At 42.3% G+C, this 19,962-nt stretch overlaps 1 protein-coding gene across 3 annotated transcripts in view; it reads right to left on the bottom strand.

Annotated features, from left to right (window-relative positions):
* The window catches only part of TMEM247 (transmembrane protein 247), a 36,429-nt gene extending 18,660 nt beyond the window's left edge, over positions 1-17,769 (bottom strand). For all 3 annotated transcript variants that reach the window (XM_048935858.1, XM_048935862.1, XM_048935859.1), the window contains exon 1: positions 17,527-17,769. The gene's annotated coding sequence lies outside the window, so the exon portion shown is untranslated. The remainder of the gene's footprint in view (positions 1-17,526) is intronic.
* Positions 17,770-19,962: the final 2,193 nt, after the last annotated feature.

Here is a 19,962-nt window from a genome sequence, read left to right as displayed (position 1 = left end):
CTCTTCCACTATAGAAGCCAGTAAACAGGAGGCAGGCAGGAAAGAAAATCGTAAAGACAGCTGAGTGATAGCAGCTTGAAACCAGCTCCCAGGTGAACTGCATTCTGACCTGGCTCCAGTACACATAATATCCAATATTATAATAATAATTATATATTATTTATTATAAATAATTACAATTATAAATAATAATTATAATAATAGATATGGATAATTCTTCATCAAACTTTCCAGATTGGAGAGGCAAATTTTTCCAGCCTTAGTTATTCCATGATTCTGGGATTCTCTGACAAAAGCCCTGTTAGCCTGCCATACCCAGCCCTGGTGCAGCTGGGTGGGTGGCAGAGGCAGCACAGTGGCATCAGTGAGATCAACACCACCAGGCTTCTGCTGGCCCAGGTCACAGCACTGCACTGAGCAGGCTCTGCTGAGTCTTCTACAAGGGTGAAGGAGAGGCTTGACAAACAGAGGCTGCTATTTATGAGTCCGGAGTTAGTTTCTCTTTGTGCCTAACTTCTCAATGGTAAGAGTAATGCTGTCCCTTCCCATGTTTATTCTCCTGTTTTAACATAGACTTTGAACTACGACAGAATTTAACAGCTTGGGTGTTTGCTTTTTCTGTCTGACTCTTCTTTTAATGAAAACTCTTGTTTGGGCTCCCTGCAGTTACTTGCTAAATAAACAGATCTTCAGACTACATCCATCAACTTACCTCAACTGACATTGCTTTGAAAGAGCACAGAACTGTGCAGGTTTACACACAAGCTGATGAAAGTACCTACCAGGTCTTTCTTTAAAGCTTCAAATGCAGCTATAACTAGATATCTCAGTACAAAGTTGTTTTCTACCAAAAACAAGGAGAAAAACCTACAAAGGGTTAGTCATGGGCATGAAGAATTTGGGAGACAAAAGTCCATGGGATACAGGGGGACCCAAAAGTGAGATCAGCTTTAAATAACTGGGTGGGAGAGAAAACAGACTAGCTTGCTCTAGCTTTTTTTTTCTGCTTATAAGTATTATTGACTTTCTATTTGAGAAAAATAAGGTAAACTTGTCAGTTACCCAGAGAGATGTCCGTGCTATCATTTAGAACTCAATATCGCATTAATGGTTTAGCATTTGACACAGATGGCAGGGAAAAACATTTCAATCAAGGAGTAAGGAAAAGGCAAGAATGACTCTTAAATCAATAATTAAGTTTATGATCATTAAGGTAGCCTAACTGGTTAACACTGATAGGCTCCACTCCATGAAGTCTAGAGATGCTAAAACATTTGGAAAAATGTGAAAAACAATATAAGAAATTGCAAAATAGATGCCTATCTCAGTTTAAAAAATTGTTACAGTTTTAAGAAGCTAAAACTGTTGTATATTCTGAAGGAGAAAGTGTAGCTGGCTTTTGTATGATGGATTCCTGCTATACCAGGACAGTAAATGGGCAGCCTCTGATTAAATCTGCACACTGTATAGCATCATTCATTAGATCTGTACCAATGACAAATCTGACTTTAATCTCATTCTCAGTTTCACTGACAGTGAATTTTCCTGTCTTTTCCATCTTGATGTCAAGAACCTGGGTCAAAGGCCTTGATCTCTCCATGGGGATGTGGTACGGTAACTTGACAAGGCCTTATCCCTTTGACTCCATAGTTCAGAAGAAAGTCTTTGTAAGCCCCATGTGTTTTCATGGAGATTTATTGCGAGTAATCTGCTGCAGTTAACTAGATTGGGAAGAAAAAAAACCAAAACACACAAACATGATAGTTTCTCTTGGTTATAGGCAATGAATAAGAGCAGTTTTGTTTCGTTTTTCTTTTTCCCTACAAAATGCATTAGGGGGAAACTGTGGGAAATTCTCCTTGATGTCTTGATGTAAAGTTCAAGATGTCTTGAACACTAGAAGTCTCCAGTCACCAGAAGCTGGAAATCATGAAATGTACAGGCTGATGAAGGGGGAAAATGAAAATCTTTGAACCAAATTATCCAACACTGAGGGTGAGACAAACAACCAGCCAAAGGCAAAACAGAAAAACCTCAGGCTGAATCAAACATCTCAGTCTGAAAAGCTGAGGCTGGATATGGAGCTTACCATGTTGAAATGCCAGTATGATGAGAAGCAAAGGCAACAGCAACATGAACAGAAAATGTGTTTTCTCTGGCTGCAGTCATCACCAGTACATGTAGGTCTATTTGAAAAGCAGTGAGGAAGGGCAGGGAGTTCCAGATGTGTGCTCACTACCCACCGGTTCCAAATGTAATCCTGAAGCATCTTCTTGTCTCAATAAAAGTTCTTTCAATGTATTCAGCTGGACATCCTTCTCTCCATAGCCCAACAGAGCTGGAGGAAGCTTCTTTTTACCACCTCTCAATCTACAGCTACAAGATTTGCTTAAAGGAGGCAGTTCTGCCTTCCTTGCCCAAAATTCTTCCCAGATACTTTCTGGCTCATTAGTGTCCTCCAACAGGCAGCCTCACCACGCAAAAATCTTCCTTCCTTTTCTGTGTTTTCCTTTCCAGCTGCTTACTGTGTGCTACTTTAAAGACATTGCCAAACCCTCTGCTGGGAGCAGGAGAGGCCCACAGCTCGGTTACTCCTACAGTCTCTCTGGGTTGCTTACACACAGCCAGTCATCTTTCCAGAATACTTTGCTATATCTTATAACTGCATCGCTGGAGTGTATAGCTCCAAATTTATTTCCCTGGGGGGCAACATAAGCAGGGCAGAGCTAAGGGTGGAATCTTTATTACAAAGGCCACATTTATTTTTTTCTAAGGCAAGGGAATACCCACTTAGGCACATCAAAGATGCCCTGTTACCAGACAAATTAGAAGAAACTGAAGAAGAGATTAGAGGACCAAATCCTGTGCAAGGGAAAACAAGCAGTTCTGATGGTTAATAGACACAAGGACAGCTCATAGGAAAAGAATAATGAGACATGGAGCATGATGTAAAAGAAACAGGCCAGATGGCAGTACAGCTGTGGGGAAACTCAGCTAGCTCTGAAATGAGTCTTCTGTTATTCAGACTGCTGGCTGTGGATCCTAGCTGCCAAAAAAATAAGCTCTAGTTGTCTCAGGAATGTGGCAGTTTTGTAACAATTATCCAATTGAAAGCAAAACGAAGCCGGTGATGTTAAGAAATCTATTATGACATGCCTGATTATGACACACCTGATGAGGAGTCATACAAGAATGTCCACTGTTACCTTGTTCTTTCAGTAGCACAGACTTAGCAGATACTTTAGAAAGTAGAGTTGTAACTTAAGCATTAGGTAACAACAGCTTTATTCTGTACAGGGTTCTCCACTTGAGATCTGTTCCAGGAATTCTTTTGAAGTCATGAAATACCTTCTTGGATTACTCAGTATGAAAATAGGAAAACTAATCTATAAAGTACTCCCCTGAAAAAGTTTAAAGATGTAGCAGTAAAGAATTCTTCTGATACCACATATTTCATAAATGCTTGTAATTTACCAGTGGCAAAGGTCACAAGGAAAAACCCAATCCTAGCTTAATTCAGCTCTCATTTGATACAGAATACCTCTTCAGGGATACCAGCTGACATGTCAGATTTTAAAACAGCTATCAGCTGCCAAATATACAACATGATAGTGTTCCTGGAATAGTTAGAGCAGCATTTCAGTTTTGGAGCAGCGTGCTGAATAGAAGGTGCATTATAAAGAGCATGGACAGCAGGTCAAGGGAGGTGATCCTCCCTCTCCACTCTGCCCTGATGAGACCACATTTAGGATACTGACATTTAGGATACTGCATCCAGGTCTGGGCTCCCCACTTCAAAAAAGACAAGGGTCTCCTGGAAGGAGTGCAGCAGAGAGGGCCACAAAGATGATAAAGGGCCTGGAACAGCTCCAGTTTGAAGAAAGTCTGAGTAACCTGAGTCTGTTCAGCCTGGGGAAAGAAGTCTGAAGGGGGAACTGATTAAGGTTTATAAATATCCAAAGGGAGATGGGAGGCAAGGTTCTTCTTAGTGGTGCGTAGTGACAGGACAAGAAGCAATCGCCTAAAACTTGAACATAGGAAGTTCCATACAAACACTTGGAAGAACATATTTACAGTCAGGGTGATGGAGCACTGAAACAGGTTGCCCAGAGAGGCTGTGGAGTTTCCCTCCATGAAAATTTTCAAGACCTGTCTGGATGCCTGCCTGTGTGACCTGTTGTAGGTTACCTACTTTAGCAGGGTGGTTGGACTCCATGATCTCTCGAGGTCCCTTCCAATCCCTACAATTCTGTGATTCTGTGAAGTCTCTTCTGGGTGGCTGAACTATGAACTAAGAACTAGTTTCCGAAGACATAAAAAAAAGTAGCAGCAATGATCTCAAGAGATTTTACTTATAAATTGTTGGAAATTGTATCTTACTTATCATCTTGAATGTAAAGAAATATTCTGCAGCTGATTTAGAAATGCCTAGAATATTGCTATTCCCATCCATGCTAGAAGAGACAAATAGCTTTAAGTACAAGAAAGATAGAATGTGGTGTTAGAATATTCAGATATTTAGAGAAACTGTAGTGTATACCATCAAACTCTAGCTGAATGGTTTCCTAACAGAGCAGTACCATTAGTTGGTAATTCATTGGCACTCTCCCACACTCTTCTATTGGTTCTCAGTATACCATAGCAACCATTGGTGTGAAATGCTTGTCCTTATAACATTCATGGCTGCAATTCAGATAGGAGGTCACAGAATCACAGAATGGCCAGGGTTGGAAGGGACCTCAAGGATCATGAATCTCCAACCCCCCTGCCACAGGCAGGGCCACCAACCTCCACATTCAATACTAGACCAGGCTTCCCAGGGCCCCATCCAACCTGGCCTTGCACAGCTCCAGGGATGGGGCATCCATCTCTCTGGGCAGCCTGTTCCAGCACCTCACCACTCTCTCTGTAAAGAATTTCCCCCGGTATCCAACCTAAATCTTCCCTCCCTCAACTTAAAACCATTTCCCCTTGTCCTGTAGTTATCTACCCTTTCAAAGACTTGACTCCCCTCCTGTTTGTAGGCTACCTTTAGGTACTGAAAGGCTGCAATGAGGTCACCCTGCATCCTTCTCTTCTCCAAGCTTGTTTTTTTATTATACTTTATTGCATGTGCAAGTCTGGGTTATCAGCAGTTAGACCGTGAATTAGGAGTGTTATGCTTGATTTAGAGTTTGATGCAGACAAAATGGATTTTACATCTGTGTTACTGGCTGGGTACTTTTGCTTTGCGGCTAAGTTGGCGTTCTTCACTTCAGAAAGAAGTAAGAAAGTTTCTGCCATGCTGCAGTTCCTGTCAACTAATTTGCTACTGCAAAGCAAAAGCAAGACAACCACTCCTGAAGCTTATCATCCCTTTGCACCTTCAGCTGCCTCTGTCACTCCCCTTCTGGGAGTTTTTTGTGCCTTCTAACATCTCTACAATCTCTGTTTGCAGCTTCCCTTTGACCTCGTGGTTCATTCAGTTGTTGTTTACTGAAGTGTCTCTCCTGGGGATAGATAAGTGAGGATAAAGATGAATATATTACAACCCATGGATCTCTTAAAATCCTAGAGGAAAGAAGAATGTTAGGCATGGTTTTCTTGACAACCCCTGGTCTCCCTACACAGTTTAATTAGGGCTTTTTTTTTTTTTTGTCAGGAAAAACATAAACCTACAACATGACTGTTTGCTGTATGGAGAGAAAAACAATGATTTCAACAGATGACCAGATAGTAGATTCCCAATTATTCTGGAGATCTGGTTCCTGAAGGGATTTTTTTTTTCCTAGGCATGAGAAGAAACTCTAGATGATTGAGAAGACCATGCATGGCAGAAAAGCACTGCCAGCTGCTGGTATGGGCTAAAGCCTTAGCTCCATCTTAATCCTTTTTCATAAATCGTAGAATCATTTGAGTTGGAAGGGACCCTTAAAGGTTATCTAGTCCAACTCTTTTGCACTGAACAGGGACCCCACAGCTGGATCACGTTGCTCAGAGCCCTGTCCAGCCTGACCTTGAACATCTCCAGGTATGGGTCATCCATCACCCCTCTGGGCAGCCTGTGTCAGTGCCTCACCACCCTTACATTAAAAAACGTCTTCCTTATACTGAATCTTAATCACTCGTCTTTTGGTTTGAAACCATTTCCCTGTGTCCTATTACAAAAGATCCTGCCAAAGAATCTGTCCCCTTCTTTTTTGCGGCCCCATTTTAGATACTAAAAGGCCACTCTCAGGTCTCCCTGGAGTCTACTTGTCTCCAGGCTGAACAGCTCCAGATCTCTCAGCCTGTCCTTGTAGGGAGGTGTCCCATCCTACTCATGGAACATGAGGGTTTTTCTCTTGTCGTCACATTGGAAAAAAATAAATACTGTAAGACAGAAACAGTGATTAGTGTTACTTCATGAAAAGTTTCATAGAAGCATATGTTTTTCACTGTAGATGACAATTGCATTATTGGCTACAATTATAGACACCAACATCAATTTTTTCACTCCAATCCTGTGACTTCTCTGTAAATTGCAGCTGATTATACCACCTATGCTGGGATAAAGGACAGATAGATTGCATTGGGTAGCATGTAGGAGCAAAGATTCTTTCTTTTAAGACTGCAAACATTTGAAGACACAGTAAAGACATTGAAAAAAGTCCATAAATTTTGCCATAATAGAAAGATGGGTTTCTTTTAAGATCTGCCTGTTAACAAATGCCTTATCTTCTATATGGTGAGGAACCATACAGAGTGGTACAGTCTGATACACTTCTCTTTGAGGCTACATGATTGAGGGGATCCAACCAGACTCACATAGATTTTTATAACCACCCTGAAAACTGAGAGATACTAATTGATTGAAAGTGAAACTCAGAACGCGTTGATACTACTACTACTGTGGGGGGGAAAAAAAAAACAACACCGGAACAAATCGATTTAGTCCCTCCAAACAGGTCTTCTCAGAGACCCTTCACAGTCACAGTCTGGAAGTTCTGCTGAACTGTGCCAGTTACAGGATTCTCTCCCAAACACAATCACTGTACAGAGGTTTAGAGCTCAGAGACAGCTTGCTGCCAATATCCATTCATTCAAGGCCAATCTTAGATGCTGCAATAAAGAGCAGAAGCAGGATGAGGGTTAGACACAGGTCATTCTGCACTTTCTTATATTCAAATCTTGAGAGCAGGAAGGATTCTGTCTGGTCTCTGGCATGACTCAGAGCACTCTTCCAGTTGCTCAATATTAGAGTCCGCTTCACTGAGTCAGTAGCTTTTGTGAAACTGTCTCCTGTCCTGCTCCCTGACTCTGAGATCACATTTGTTGTAGCTGCAGAGCGATGGTAGCAGAAGCAGACCCGAATGTCAGGCTCTACACTTTGCAGTAAGGATTCCTTTCAGGACAGGAAACCAGCTTGCTGCTTCTTCGGTTTTACTTTCCTGGACACTGACATGAAATAGACGGCAGCTGCTGGCACGTACAGTGGAAGTATGAGTAGTAAGAGGAGGAGTGCATGAAGGGGGATAAAGGAGAGAAGGAACTAGAAGAAGCAGCAGCGCCATGAGGACAGGAAAGAAAGAGCCGAGCGCAGGGAGAGCCGAGGGCAAAGCCGGGGCATGCCGCACGTGCCCTGAAAGCGGAGGGGAGGGCTGCAGGCAGGCAGGAGGAGGCGGGGCAGCCGGCGGGCCCCGCGTCCCGACTCAGTCACGCAGCCGGGGGTGCCGGAGGCGCAGCCGGACGCCCTGAGGCGGCTCTGCCGACGTGACCGGCGGGGCGGCGCGGCGCCGCGGGGAGCCCCGCTACGTGCGGCCCTGACCGCCGCTTCCTGGGGCCGCCGCCCCGCCCCCCTGCCTACGTGAGCGCCGGCAGCCGCCCGGTTTCGGTCGCTCTCCATCGGAGGGGTCTGGGGGCGGGAGGGGGCGGTGGAGAACGCGTATGATGTACCGCCGGCATCCGTGAGGAGCCGGGCGTCGCGCAGGAGGAAAGGGAAGCCTGCTGAGGGTGATAATGGCAGCGGGTTGGGTCCGAAACCGCTCGCCTAGGGATGAGTAAGCGCGATTTGCGCTCTCAGCTGGGGCGTCGTCAGTCTGGAAGAGGCTGAGAAAGACGGATCCAAGCTACGGCAGCCACGGCAGTATCCCATCCGTGAGACCGCAGCTGAGGTTCTACTTTAACCCTGCGATTTCTGGTCCCTCGCATGCAGGTGAACTGCGAATTGCACAACTGTGGAGAAAGCTTAAAGGGAAATAAGGAGAATGGGCTACCTGTAATGAGAAAGAACAGAGAAAAAAAAGGCTGGGAGCAGATGGGATCGCTTTGCAGAAACACCTCGGGTGGATTTAGTTTGGGAAAGAACAAGAGCTATGCAAACTAAAGGCGATGTGTTTGCACAACAAAAACAATGAAGGTGTAAATAGGTCACCAATATATTTGGGCTGAAATTTTTGAGGTTTTTTTTTTCTTTCCCTTAGAGAGTGAGAGCCTCTAATAGCCTTTTTGTGGAACTAGGAGGAGAAACGATCCTGATTACCTACCTAGCTACGGGTTTGTCATTTTGTGACAGAAATTATATGTATATGTGCAGTGGCAGTGGAACTGAACTGAAGCAGGATGTCCTTCCAATCCTGCTTTCTTATGTGGGCCGGCAGCATCTAGATAACGTGCTGATAAAGCAAGCAAGTGAATAAGTACATAAATAGTAACGTTTCTAATGTGCTTATCCAGGGATCTCCAATGGCTATACAAATGTTAATGCCAGGTGCACATCTATCACTCAGGCAAAAATATGGGCAAGCACTATTAGCTTCATGTAGAGTTGGGGACACTGAAGTGTGGAGAAGCAGTGCGTCTGTCATAGCTTCATGCCAAGGGTTTTATTTTCAGTGATGGCAAAGCTCCAAGCTCCATTGGGGTGAACTAGTGGCAAACTGAAGCTCTGGAGTGCAGATGACCATGTGACATCTTTCCTAGAGCAGCAAGCAAGAGCTCTGGTACCTGCTTCTTACTCCATTTCTTAAGACTAGAGGACCCAGATGGAGGTTTTGGGGAGTGTTCTATGTGGCACTGTAATACAGGTTTTCTATATACCCTGCAGATAAAAGATGATCAGAAGTAGCTATACCAATTAGAACAGCTTTGAAACAGCTCTGTATTTCACCCAAGGACATCAGAGCAGTGGAAGACTGAAAGAATAGTGTGACTGAAAAACAGGCCATATGAATAAGTGGCAGAACAGAAAGAAACCATAGTAACCCTAAATTCTCTTCAAACCACAGTGAATGCAAGTTTTCATTTACATTCAGCCACCAGCAAAAAGAATGAAAAATGCTGCTTTGTATCAGCCCTCACATAGTGGCCTATCTATTTGTCCATGCCCTCAGTGCAAGCCTGTAAACAGAGGCGGTCTAAAGACAAAGCAGATGCTTCTCCTTGCTAAACTTTTCCCAGGGGAAAGAAAAAAAATGGCTGACAAAACTCTGTGGCAGATTTAAGAAATGTATCAGGAATAAAGTATTAATCTAACAAACAACAGAATCATGGAACCATAGAATCACCAAGGTTGGAGCAGACCTCCAAGATGATCCAGTCCACCCATCTACCTACCTACTTTGGTGGGTATTTTCCCACTAAACCATGTCCCTTAATATATGCAAATGTTTCTTGACACATTGCTCATCTGCAGTATGGAAAAAGATGACATCTGCTTCTGTTCTCAGACCTTCCTTTATGTTCCATATCCCAACACTATAGCCTCAAGCAAAGCTAAGACATACATGAACTTTCTTACCTGGAAACCATCACTCTCCCATTATAAATGGGAGTAAATATCTGAGCATACAGTAAATAATGCATCTCCCATAATATATTCCCTGTTGTCTTCACTTTTCCTATGCAGACTTTTTTCCATTCCTTACATAGACAGCTTCTTTCTTTAAGTATTAGAAGAGAAAATCAGAGCTCCAACACCTTAACTTCCTTGTACTTCCAAAAATGGCACTAAGCGCTCTGCTTAGTGGTGAGCTGAACCATAACCTTTTCCATGATGCTGAGTAATCTCTGGGGCTTTGCTCCAGTTCTTTCACTGAATTGAATAGGGTTTGTACAAGTAAGTACCCCTGTGTCAGTTTTCCCCACTACAGAAATAGCTTTGGCTCATGGTGTATTAATGCCTCGAGTCACAGGAGGCCATCACTATATGGGAGAGGAAAGAACTCCCGCAGAGTGGCACCTGTTTACCTGCAGTTTTCCTACAGGTGAGTTTCACCTCATAATTTTTGGTGTTATTTATGTATGTTTCTATGAACAAATCTCCACAGTTCAGTCCTCCCCCTGAGTAATGAATGTGAAGTTGTTCCCACTGCAAATACTGACATGTTTTTTCTTTGCTATCATTTTTCCTTTCTATAAGGCATTCTTCATGTTAACAAAGGATATGTGACAGAAAAAAAAAACTGGGCAGACTCCGTACTGTTGATGCTTAATCACTTACACTACTGCCAACAACCACCAAGTGAGATGGTTGCATAAACCTCTACCTGGAACCCTTGTAAATGATGTCAAATGCACAGCAATGGAGCATCATACACTTTGTACTTCTTCACATATTTTAGGCACATTGGCAGTTAAGACTTGATGATACTTGTCAGTCCCTTTCAACTCAGAATATTCTATGATTCTATGATAAGCACATATATTAGGCCCATTTAGGCATTTTGGAACAGAATTTCCCCATGTTTTTAGGCAGTAGTCATTTAGGTCTGTATCAAATAATTCAGTAAGCTCATGTGGGGTCAAAGCTTGTCTTAATTACCTAAAAATGACAGATGCAAAAATCTCTTTATTTGGAATTTATGAATGCTGGATGAGGTTATAAAATGGCTGCATCATGGAAATGTTCAGGATACAGAGAATCTGCAATTTGCTACCACAGCTGGTCACATAACTTCCTGAGAATGGGAAAAAAAAAAATCTAAATGAGTCATAGACATTAACAGTCTTCCTTTTAAATAGGTCTGGCATAAAAGATATGTATGGCTGCACCCAGTGGTCTGTAAGAGCTGGGGGTGAGTGGTGGAAAAAGCACAGTAAAAGAGAAGGAACAAAGAGCAGGAAGTGGCTTTTGAAAACACGGATAAGTGTTCAGGAGATTCAAAGAAGCATACTTTGACTGAGAGAAGTTTTTTGCTGCTGTGGAGAGCTGTAATAGAAATGCTAAGAGTGGTATGAATAGGAATTGTCTGGCTGTGGAACTACCAGAAGGGGCACAAGGTAGGATAGAACTATAGGAACAATAAGTGTTGTTGGTATTTAGATCAGCAAGTTGCACATGTATGTGCAATTTCTCAGGACAACCATGTTGAGAGAACAAAGGGCAGCAAATCCTGCTTATACTGAGGTGGACAGAGTGAAGAGATTGGTCAGCATCAGCATCAAGTGAGTACAAAGAGAGAAAACCCAGCTCATGATTACCGCTGTGTAAAGAGCTCAGATGAGAGGAGGACTCAGCAGCTGATGTTCTCTGTGACATTTCAAGGAATGTCCACGTACTGGACAGACTCCTACAGTGCTTGCACACATGGGGCAGTGCCTGACTGCTCAGTAGGCTGCTTGGACGTGCACCTCCATTTGCTTATGAACCGCAAACTCACTGTGTGGAGTCCAGAGGTGAGCAGGTAGCAGTTGCACTAAAGCAGCAAACAATGGTGAAGATGTTACAGCATAAGAAAACTAGCAGAAAGGGCTCTGAAGTTCCACCTCTTGAAATGCCACAGGCTTCTTCTACAAACCTTCATCAAATAATTTAAATTGTGTCCAAATATGTTAATTAATTTATAACATATTTGGATTCAAAGCTCGTTTATCTTTAGAACAGTAAAATATCCGTATGTTTTGGATTCACTAAACAAGTATAAATAAAAGATAATGTCACTTTAAACTAAATATTATTCACATGTTTGTGAGATGTCTATGTGTCCCAAAACATTTGAGCTGTTGTATGCAAGATTTAAAATGATATGTTCTTTCAAGCACTTTTCCCCTCACTTTTTAGCATGACTTTCTGTGTTTCAGGAGACTTGTTCTCTACCCCCATTTCAAAAAGAAACTTGCATTAGAATATAGATAGATATAGATATATAAACCAGCTCATTTAGTAGCATTGTCGATCTCACTTGGGCAATTCCTGTCTTGAAATCTATTCTGGCAACATGAAGCAGCTTTACACAACAGAGGAGTAATCTGCTGAGAGTACCACCTGTACCAAGAGCCCCTTCTGGCGATGAAGAACTGGTGTAGTAAATCCACATTGGCCTTTCTTTCTGCTCCAGCACACAGGGAAGATCAGGAACACAGCTGGTATACACTAAGCCCTGTATAATCTGTGATTCACAGGATCTTGAGAAGCAGAACACAAACTACATTAGCCCTGGGGATGCTCAGGCTCACAGTAAAGAGTTATTGCGGCCCCAGAGTGTGCACCCAAAGGTAACTTCAGGTATTTTTGTTTCCAGGAATGCAGTCATTTCCTCGCTGCCTGAAGGAGTGGGAACTGAGTAATTGGGCATCATATCCATTATATCCTTCTTCAACACTAGGCTATGAATGTCCCATTTATTTCTTTATTTTCACCGTGTTATTTGGTATCCTGTTGCATATGACAGCTGCTAGTCATGATTACACAATTACATAGTAACGCATTCTTTTCAAGCTTTGAGCTCTCATAATTATGAAAACCCCAGAATAAGATTTAAAGCCCAGAAACGAGATGGCGATTTGAAGACCTTTAGGGCCTGTAGTTGCATAAAAAGAAAATCATTATGAGTTTTCAGCCAACCATCATTTTGAAATTTTGAAAAAGTTGTGGTTTTTGAATATTTGAATTTAGCAAGGGAAACTATTGTTTTTGTAGAATAATTTTAGTGCACACGCTGTTCTTTGGGAAGTATCCTGCATAAGGGAGAGGAAAAAGAAGCAAACAGTCCAATGGCAGCTGCCCTTTTACTAAACTGTATTTTGTGATACATGTTATAACAAAAGCAGTTCTCACTGCAGAAGTTGTGACAGTCTCAGCGAGACATTAACTCTCAAGCACCATCTTTGTATGTGTCTATTCTTTTCTTTCATTTTAATGTATATTCTTTACAATTCAATTTTTGCTTTGCTCCCTTCTTCTGTCCTACTACCTCTGAAGTACTGCACAGCCTCAGGACATCAGAGAGGAGATCACTTCCATATGAAATAAGATGGTTCAGTGAGTCTTGAGTCATAGCTGACCAAAAATATCCCATTTCCTTTTTGTAGGTACACTCACAAACTGTATTCTGAGAGCATAACTTCCAAAATTTCTGTTCTTTACCTCAACTTGCTTCAAACTTCAGGCACACCTCCTGACTCTCACAGGAGTGCTCAGCGGGCTGTCTTTTTAAACAAAGATGAAACTGGAGAAAGTCTTTTCTTAGTAATAACCGATCAGAAGGACTTAAACAGTGACAGTGCTGGATTAGAGAATTCGTTAGTTTGGGAGAACTTCAGCAGATGCTAAGGAGACAGATGGTCAAATACGGCAGTGAAAAGAGAATAAAGCCTGGAAGAATCAGTGCACCATCTGCTTTCAGAATTTTCTGTGGCCACTTAAAAATACTATAACACAAAGATTGTTTACATGTGGAATATTGGATGTTGATTTCTTTTTTTCTAGGCAACTGGATCAGATAAATACTTAATGCTTGATTTCACTGTTTTATATTCACTATATAAACTTAATTTTAATTTTTTAATCAAGTTTTGGGATTTTTAAACCTTTCCATTAGGATTATATACTTCAATGCTGATTTTATATTCAAAATCACTGTCTTTCCACAGTCTTCCCAAATACGACCCAGACTGCAGGAAGGCTGGAATTGTTGCTGAAGCCTGCACACCATCAGATGTACAGCAAACTACTGCACACCCACTGCTTCACAGTGGCTGCTTACGCCTACAATGCAGACTAAACCCCACTAAGGTCAAAATTGTTCATTTTTATTAGCAAATTGCCTCAAACTGTTTAGTTTCAACTGTATTAATTATGATACTCTAGTACAACTAACTCCATGGGACTGACCAAATAAAACAACAAAGGAATTCCTATTTAAAGCCCAGAGTTCTCCTTTGAAATGTAGTTCAACTTCAAGGAAGGCATCTGCTCTTGACATAGGGTACAAACAACAGAGAATCCAGTACACCCAGTAGCTTGCTGCCCTTCACTGTCAAAACCATGCAGCTATAGCCTGAAATCTAACAAGACTTTCAGACCCCCAAGAAAGGCTGCAGCCTTCAAGTTCAATTTTTTGAAGTCTTCTTCCCCACCTCACCATGAAGTTTACTGCCAGTCTATTGACAACACAATGGCAGGTTCCTCTATTTATTTTATTTATTTATACCCCTTTGGCAAATTTTATTCTGACCAGCTATCATGAGACTGAATACAGACACAGAATCTGATAGACCTAGATGGTCTATGACTCCTCGTACTGTAGGAGCAGAAAGAGTGCACTCGTGGCTATGAATAGCAATGCCTGGCATTCAAGCCACCTTTTCACTTAGCACTGCCCTCTGGATCAAGAACACCCAGAGTCTGTAGGAAACCAGATAGGAAAGAAGGCTCTGCACATGTTCAGTCCCCAACTTTTTGTATCAGAGAAAACAGTCATGGACTAACAGAGGCAAGATAGCAGGATCAGAGCACTGCTGCAGGTCTGAGGGATAGTAAAATGCCACACCGAAATATTCATTAAAGAGTTAAATGATTTAGCTAAAAATACAGCATCACATCAATTATATCAACCAGTGCAGATATACATATATGTGCATACTCTGTGTTTCTGGAGGGGACCACAAGCATAAGCAAAGTTTAAGCGAACATGAAGTTGAGTAAGTGCATCAACAACATTCTAATGAAACTGACACATTTCTTCTATATAATGAGCTGCTTTTGGTTACGTTGCTTTGTCTGTATCCTCATTTACACCTATCTAAGAAAGGGCACCCTATCAAATCAGCAGAAGGGATACTTCTTATCAGATCAAAAATTACAAAGATGACTCTGCAAAATTGAGGTTGACATGCCTAACTCCTTAGTGCTTTCTCTGGTAGATTTATTCTTTTTTTAAGGATTTGGGAAATGGCAAGGACCATAGGTCAGTATGATTCATCTCAGCTTCTGAGTATGGAGGTAACTGCTTAGTTGACATGTTCCTGTTTCTATCCAGGTTTCCTAGATAAGCAAATTCCACTGTGTAAATTAATCTCATCATGTGACATGGGGCCAAATATTCATCCAGCCTGCACTCTATATGCAAGGTGCCAGCAGTTCTAGGACATTTTGTCTGTGGGTTCCAGTGAAATACAAATTATGTCCAAGAATCTTCATGACGACTACCATCTGACTAAGCACCGTGAAGGTCGTTGCTGCTTCCTCACTTGAGCAACTCTGGGAGGCCAGTGTACCCTGGTGTCCTGCCTACTGAAGCACGTAAATCCTACCCAGCTTGGTAAGCTATGGTCCCCAAGAGTTGTCAGCTTAACAGAGACAGATCACTCAGAGAATGCAGTATTTCATGGATTCACTCCTTGAAACACAACAGGTATCAGACTGAAATGAATCCATATGAAGTACAGACTCTGCAGTTGCTCTGGGGTTCACTGTTATGAGAAGTATCAAGCTGTGGAAAGTAGAAAGCAGGAGAGGGTGAAAATAGGTTGAATGTCTATTTCATTCCTTCTTGCCAGATATCTGTCAAACACGCTATGCCAGAAAGGTCCAATTCCTGTTCTTTTCTTGTTTAGGATCTCCTACCTGAGGCACAGACTGCATGGAAGAGTATATACTCCAGACATAATTAGCTGTGAATAAGCAGGGATCATATTTATCTAAGCACTACACTTCCTTTAGTACTGTCACCAACAGAGTGCAAATTCCTGCTTCCTGCCCTTTTTCCTCAGAAACTGGTGGACCAGTGAACCTGTAGGTTTTGAAGTAAACAGAGGCCACAGTAACACTCATGGACACACAACAAGGGATGTGTTACTGTCCACTTGGTTGTCAATATTCTGATACCTAAAGGAAACACTATCCTTTGCTTCATAAGAACAATCTTATTTGCTCAAGATTTTTAAATGAGGAATGACTGCAACATTGTCTGCTTTGGTTACTCTGCAAGGCAGAAAATCTGCAGTCTATCACTGAAATTATAGCAACTCCCATATTTGCTGTGTATATATTATGTAAGAGTTACTATTCTGGGCTGTGCTAAATTTAAAAGAGAAATCTATCAGGGACTCCTTCCAGCAAGTTGGTCATTTAGGTATTCAGGAGGATCTCCTGCTTTGATTAGACAGATTGTGAGTAGAAAAGCAAAGTTCAGCTGCTTAATTTAATTCCCAGTGCAAGTCAAAAGAGAAAATTTTAAAGCCCTAGACAAATTGCCAGGGGTACTGTCATCTAACCTACACCACAAATAAAACTTCATTTACAGCAATGCTTACCACATACAAGGGGGCATATCCTGAGGCCCTTCTGTAATAAGTTTCCCTTCCTACTCTGGCCAGGGAGGGTCTAGTGTGTAAGGCGTAAAAATATGATTGGCCTATATACTCAAGGCATGTGGCTTTAGTGGAAACTTACGAAAGTGCGCTTTTGTCACTCCTGAAGGTCCACGGCTTAAGTGGGGCTCACATAGAGGTCTTGTACTTCTTTGTCTCATCAAATAAGTGAACACAGCAGAATATGCATTAGACTGTTTGATGCTTTCACCCTAGCACTTTCTAATAAATAACAGTAATTATTTGATAACCACTTCATTTGCCAGCACTAATAGAAGTAAGAAAAAGCAAGCCAAACACCAAGAAGTAGATTTTCAGATGATTATAGGCATCAAAATATACATTATATATCTGCTGAAGTGTAGATATTTTGATCCATATTCATAACACTGTGAATACAGAGTGCACCTCCGAAAATGTTTCATCCAATCATATGAGATACTTGAGGCCTAAATAACACTTTTTATAAGGCTTTGGTGAGAAGACACCTGAAGAGAGACTCCCTAATGGAAGATGCATGACAAAGCTGAAACTGACTCTTGCCACATTGTTATAAATGTCATTGGGTTCCAGCCTTGGGAGGTATGTAAGCTTTCAGAAGCTTTCCTCGCAGTGCTTACCTGAGCTGCTCTGTGCCTGGTTCCTGCTGATGCTGCCCTGCAGCAGGGGAGGCCAGTTCAGAACTAGGGGTGAGTCAGTTTTCCCCACCGCCCTCAGACTCACACCACCATCACCATCATTTTAGGAACAATGGAGAGGGTCAACAGATTCTTTTCACAGTTACTCACTTGCAGCTTGGTGTTCACAAGAAAACACATTATCACAAGCCAGGCTACAAGTGAAAAGAGGTGACCGAGGATTTTAATTCTTGGTGAAATGTGGAAAATATATTATCAGTCGTCTACACGTAGATGGAGTTAGATGTAGGCTCATCCTAAACAGGGCAAATACTTATTCAACACCACACTATTTTACCTGTTCAGCAACGAGTGTAAGGCAGTCCTGTGTTGCTGGGTGGTTTGCGCTGGGAAAGCACTTCACAACGTGCTGAGGAGGAGCTGGGGCTTGGGGTGATGCCAATATAGAGGTGGTAACCGTCCCTACAGCTGCAGCTCTCACACAGGCACATCCCAGAGAGGCTTCACGGGGTTCTGAAGCGGTTGTTCCTTCACAGTGCTTTCTCTTCTCTCCATAGCAGCAAGAGCAATGTCCCCAACAACCGGCCCCCCCCCGCACTGCCCGGCGCAACGGCCAGCCTGCCTGCGCCAGCCCGCAGGCACCACAAGATGGCGCCGTGCCCGGGACGCGGCACCCGAGATGGCGGCTGCGCCAGGGGGGATCGCGGGCAAAGAAGCCGGGGATGCTCCCTTCCTACGGCATTGATGAGTGTGCTCGTTTTTAACACCGGTAGAGTTTCTCTCTGCCATGGAAAGGCTTTCTGAGGGAAAATGCTGGCTGAAAGCACCTCATGAAAGCTTGGGCGAGGAGGCAGCGCCATGGCCATGGAGTGCAGGTTCCCCAGGAAAAGCTATCCTGGATCTGAAACCAAAACATGACTGAAACCCTGCTTATCTAAAGAGATAAATCCCATCCCTTTCCAATGTGTTATCAACATAAAGAAGACTAACTAGGATCCTTCTGATCCAAAGCATCACCACAGCAATTGTTACATTAGAATACCTGTGACATGTTTGGATCCCAAGAGGAAATAAGCAGTAGAGTGAAAAGGAGAGATGGATTAGATAAGAGTAACTGTATGAAATAAATTTTTTTTTCATCTATTTAATAGCACTGAGGCTGTTATGAAAAATTTCTGGTCTGTGTTCTAGGAATGGTTGTAAATTGAAGGTATATTAGTGAGAAAACTCAAAAAAATACAAAAATCTTGGCACTTTTAGAACGCTTTCTGTTAGGATCACTGAGCAAGTAATTGCTACTGTCATTTCATGCATGGCATAAGAGGCCAGGAGGTCAGTGCAAAGCTGGGATTTTAATTCAGAACCTCTAACCCTCACCTAGCCTCAGCTTTGATCCCTGTGTAACAGTTTGACAGAAAATCGTCCCCACAGGGCAGATTGCATCTTTGGAAATTTCCAAGGTGGGATCCCCGTCATGCTGAGGTGGTGTTCATCTCTCAAGAAAGCATCATCTTGTTTCTTCTCACAGAACCCTTTAGGGATTTGTATGATCCAAAATCTAGGAAGAAAAGAAAAGAAAAAAAGAAAAGAAAAGAAAAGAAAAGAAAAGAAAAGAAAAGAAAAGAAAAGAAAAGAAAAGAAAAGAAAAGAAAAGAAAAGAAAAGAAAAGAAAAGAAAAGAAAAGAAAAGAGAAAAAAGAAAAAAAAAGAAAAAAAAGAAAAGAAAAAAGAAAAGAAAGAGAGGGAGAGGAGAGAGCAAGCAGGCTTATGCGGATACTCAGTACCCCTGTAAAATCCCCAGAAAATGAGGTGCCATTCGAAGCTGTTCCATCCTTCTTGGGAATCCCCAGTTCCTGGGACTCTGGTGAAAGAAGCAGCTCTGCCATGCCTCCTGCAAAATCACCCTGACAGAGCATCCAGAGTGGCTGCTGGGGAAGAGGCATGGCAGAGACAGCCCCCTCCGTGCTGCAGTATCCTCCCACGTATCCCTGGAGGACATCAGAGCTTGCAGCAGCCCGATTGTCTGCATAGTAATCCTGTGAACAGATCATTCAGGCATTTTCTTCCCTCTAAGGCCCCTCCTGCAGCTTTTTCATTGGGAAGGGATGATCTAAGCCCATGTGATTTGTGATTCAATATTTTTACCCTAATAGCAAATGTAGTGCACTTCCCAAGTGGAAAAAGAAAAAAGAGAAAAAAAAAAAAAGTTTTGCATAACTGCCACTGTTGAGAAGTTACTTAATAGTTCATACAAAGTATATCTGTGTGTCCAAATTCAGGTTTCTCCTTTAAGTAACTCACTGACTAGCTTTCCATGCAGGCTTTTTGCTTATTTAAGGGCTGATAGCACTGCCCTCACTACTGGGGGAGGAGAAGAGAAAGCAGAAATATGAGGTCATGTTCTAGTCACATGATTGCTGCAGCATCTGTCAACTGTGATACAATTACTAACCCACAACAGTATATTTATGACATTCAAACCTGCTCAGTATAGCATCTCCTCCTCTAGTGCCTGAGCTTTTTTGGTACTTAGAGATTGTCTTGAAAGCTGTCTACACAAACGAGCATCATGAATCACAAAACATACATTCTGGCAGTTTATTATATTGAAAATCACATTTGGAGATTTTGGTTAATTAAATCCTTTCTCTGTAGAAAGCTTCAGAGCAGCCTCTCTGGTAGAAATGCTAGGAGTGGTGGATTTAACCACACTGCTTCTGGAGAGCTTGCTGATCTGAGCAGGACTGAACACTGTAATCTGAGACTCTTAGTCC

The sequence above is a fragment of the Lagopus muta genome, chromosome 2 (assembly GCF_023343835.1).
Source record: "Lagopus muta isolate bLagMut1 chromosome 2, bLagMut1 primary, whole genome shotgun sequence".
Classification (NCBI taxonomy): domain Eukaryota; kingdom Metazoa; phylum Chordata; class Aves; order Galliformes; family Phasianidae; genus Lagopus; species Lagopus muta.
The sequence above is the reverse complement of the archived record's forward strand: the minus strand, read 5'-3'. Positions and strand labels throughout refer to the sequence as shown.